We start from the raw sequence: 3,838 nt of genomic DNA, 5'->3' as shown, positions 1-3,838 counted from the left end.
CTTGACTCTGTATAATCCTACTCTGCTGCTGCTGCTAACTCAGCCTCTTCCAGTTCTCCAATCCAGGAATCTGCAGGACTTCCAACCTGCTCCTGTTCTTTTGCTTGAGGTTCTTCAGAACTTCCCATGTCCTGCAGAAGTCCCTGGTCAGTATGAAGCCCAGCATGAAGGTGGAAGGGGAATGCAGTGGGAGGCTAAAGGAAATTAGGGCCTTTGATCTCTCATTTCATCTGGAAGGCATCGAGAGCCAAATGTTTTGGAATAAACAAGCTGTCAGAGGTAGGGAGTGAACAGATCCACATGGATTGGGTGGGGTGCTCTGTGCACCAGCCAACCTGGAACCGATGGAAGGCAAGTGATGGGATGTGTCCCAAGCATTTCCCTGCTCTGCTGATGTCATCCCTCATCTGTCATGTGCCCTGGCACATGCCAGGCCTGAGTGCAGGCAGAGCTGCTGGCAATCCTGGGATAATTAACCTCTGGAGGTCTCTAGTCCAACCTACTGCCCCAAGTAGGGTCAGCCTTGGGGGCAGAGCAGGTTACTCAGGACTTTATCCAGCTGGGTTTGGAGACTGCACAACCTCTCTGAGCAAACTGATCCAATATCTGAACCTTGGCATGGTGAAAAAAATGCTTTTTAATGCAGTTTTGAACCTCTCTTAGGTCAATGTGCTCTTTGCCTCTCATCCTCCTGCCATGGCCCACTGAGGAGAGCTTGGATCTGTGTCCTGGACACCTTCTCACAGGGATTAAAGCTTGATATGAGTCCTCCCTCAAAATTGTCTTCTCTAGGCTTATCTAGTCTTCACCCAGGTGGTGTTTGAAGTGACCTTGGACTAGGCTCATGTGGAATATAGCCCATGTGGAATCCCTGCTGGTGGATCAGATCTCCAGCTGGGAGACACTGATTCCACTCAGGAATTTCCCCCTTCCCCAGGCTCCTACCCCCACTCCCTGGGCTGAGCATGGCTCTGGTTGTGTTTTGCTTCTTCTCCAAAGGCAAACAGAGCAGAGACTTGCTGCTGGTACACCCTAATGAGGACAAAATTCCTCTTGCCACAGCTGGAATGAAAATCAAGGTCATTTTACCCCTTCAAGTCCCTCCTTTGCATCTCAGTCCTTCCCCACACAGGTATCTGTCCCCTCTGGAGTGACCCCAGTGCTCAGGACGTTGGGGCAGGACATCTTTGGTTCCACACAGTTGTATTTCTGTGCAGAGAGAGCTGTTTGGACCCTCCTGTTTGCTGCATGGCATTTGTCTCAGGGCTGAGAATTTATTTCAGTGACTCCAGCCCTGCTGTCTGAGCCCTGCTGAAAATAGCAACTGAGTCTGATCTTATCTGCAGCTATTAGAGACTTCAATTATCTCCTCCCGGGACTATCTGCTACTCCTAAGAAATTAGATCTTGCTTATTGTTTTCTTACCCCTCTCCCTGTCCTCAGAAACCTTCCAGCTATGGCTTTTGCTTTGATGAAGCTTTTCAGGAGCCAGATTGGACTTTTACAGGGTGTAAGATAATCAGGCTCTTCCCTAACTCCAGCCATGCCTGGATCCCAAAGCCTTTGATGCTTTTGCTGCACAGTGCCCTGAGAAGAGCTTATGTTTTCTGCCTCCTCAGGGAGAAACTGAGGCACACAACAGGAGTTAGGTTCATTTTCAGAGCTGTTTCCACTGGATTCCATTGGCATAATGGATACATCAAGAACTCAGAGCACTGCAATCCATGATTTGCAGATCTCCAGGAGTTCTGGTTGCAATGAACTGCTCAGTTCTTCCTTTAGGATGAAAAGTGACCATTTACAGCATCAGTATCTCAGTGCTCCAGCACTTCAGAGGAGATATCACTTTGCACTTCCAGGAGAGAGCTCCAGGTGGAATTGCATCTTGCAGCACCTGGATAATGAGCTGGTTAACTAGCTGAAGGTGTGGAGAGTAGGTTGTCCTCTCTGGTCACACCTGTAGCTCTTCTCCTTCATGACCAGTGCCTTTTCCTAGGACACTTAGCCATTCAGTTGTGTCTCCCTGAGGGAATCTCTTCTGTGTGTCTCTCCACAGCATTGCTGAGCCATCCTTTGGGCTGGGATATAGGATAAGAAGGTGAAAAATTCCCTGAAAAGAGTTTGGAGCCAGGTGGAGATTGGTCTCTTCTCCCAGGTAAGGAGTAATACAATGAGGAAATGGCCTCAAGTTGTGCCAGGGGAGGTTTAGATTGGATATTAGGGAAAATTTCCTCCCTGAAAGGGTTGTTAGGTATTGGAAGAGCTGCCCAAGGTGGTGGTGGAATCACCATCCCTGGAAGTGTTCAGAAAACATGTGGATGTGGCACTTGTGAACATGGTTTAGTGGTGACCACAGTGGTTAATGGTTGAACTTGATGATCTTAGAGGGCTTTTCCAACCTTAATGATTCCAAGAAGGAGCTGAGAGATGATCTGGCAGAATTTTGCTGCTTAGTCTGCTAGAAGGCAAGTTAGAGAAGAAAAAACTCCACTGGACATCTTCTAGCCAGGAGTCCCTACGGAATCAGGGGTTGGGAATGGATAAGAAAGATAGAAGAGTAATGACTTTTCTACCTCCTTGTGCTCAGCATCTCATTTCTGGGGAAACATGGGAATATTTAGGAAATTCCCTGTATGGCTGATGATTCTTCTGATGCTCTTTGCATCCAAACCCAGCAAGATTTGGATTTGGGAAGGGACAGTGTGGCATTTGCAGAGAAGCCACTTACAAGGGACTAGGAGAGCTGCAAGTTAGGGCAGAGAGAGCTGAGAAAATGTGCAGTGAGCAAACTACAAGAGCCACCAAAATTCCTCTCAGTTTGGATTCATTCCTGACCTCCAGGAGCTTAGCAGAGCCAGAGGTCCATGCCTGGAGCTCAGCATGGCACATTCACTGGGAGAAATGCCACTTGGAGTGGTTTCCCAGTGCATGGGACACTTGTTTATTGGGGTCAAGGCATGGTGGGAAAGACAAATCTATTAGAGAAGATAAAATCTGAGAGATTAGCCCCAAGTTTCCAGTCCTTAGCACCTCAGTCGTTGGGATGTTTGCAATCCAGACCTCCTCTCTCTGCCCTTCCTTCCCTCAAGTAAATCCACAGAATAAATATTTGTAACTCTCATGTTCTGGGGAAATGTTTTTGCTGTGCCTTGTGCTGATTCCTCAAAGCCAACTGGAGCCCTTTGGCTCTATCCCAAATCCATTGATCACTGGCAACAACAACAACAACCTTTGACTTTACTTCAAACCCAAGGAGTGATGAATTTTCCACTCCCTTCTTGCTGATGTCTCATCAACTGTGTGTGGAACTTCTCCAATTGTCCAACACTTGAGATTTCAAAGCCTGGAAAACAAACAGATGCTGGGACAGGGCTCTCATTCCCTGGATCTTGGCTGGTAGGGAATGCCATGGACCAGCAGAAGGTGGGAATTGTGGCCTTCAGTGAGGGGTCCAAGGCTTGGAGATGACCTTGGCACCTCCCAAGCTCAGGGCCAGGGTGACTGTGTGGCCTTGTGGCTCTGGGAGTTTTCAACCAAAAATGAATCAGGGCCTAGAGTTTTCCATGTTTTTTCCCATGTTTTCCTTGAAAACTGATCATAAAAAGAGAAGGAGGAGAGGATGTGGGAATATTGAAGGTTGGGGGTTTGGTGTTAAAACCTGAGAGTGTTTTATCCATCATGGATTCCATGGCACAATCTTGGCTCCATCCTCACTAATTCCTTCAGAATTCCATTGCTGATTGGAAAATTATTTCCCTTTTCTCCCCATATCAAACACCAGATTGATTAGAGAACAAAGTTACATTTTAGGCATCAACAAGTGTCTTTGGGCACCGAT

This window comes from Acanthisitta chloris, unplaced genomic scaffold (assembly GCF_000695815.1).
Source record: "Acanthisitta chloris isolate BGI_N310 unplaced genomic scaffold, ASM69581v1 scaffold9769, whole genome shotgun sequence".
Taxonomy (NCBI): Eukaryota; Metazoa; Chordata; class Aves; order Passeriformes; family Acanthisittidae; genus Acanthisitta; species Acanthisitta chloris.
Note: the sequence above shows the minus strand (reverse complement) of the source record.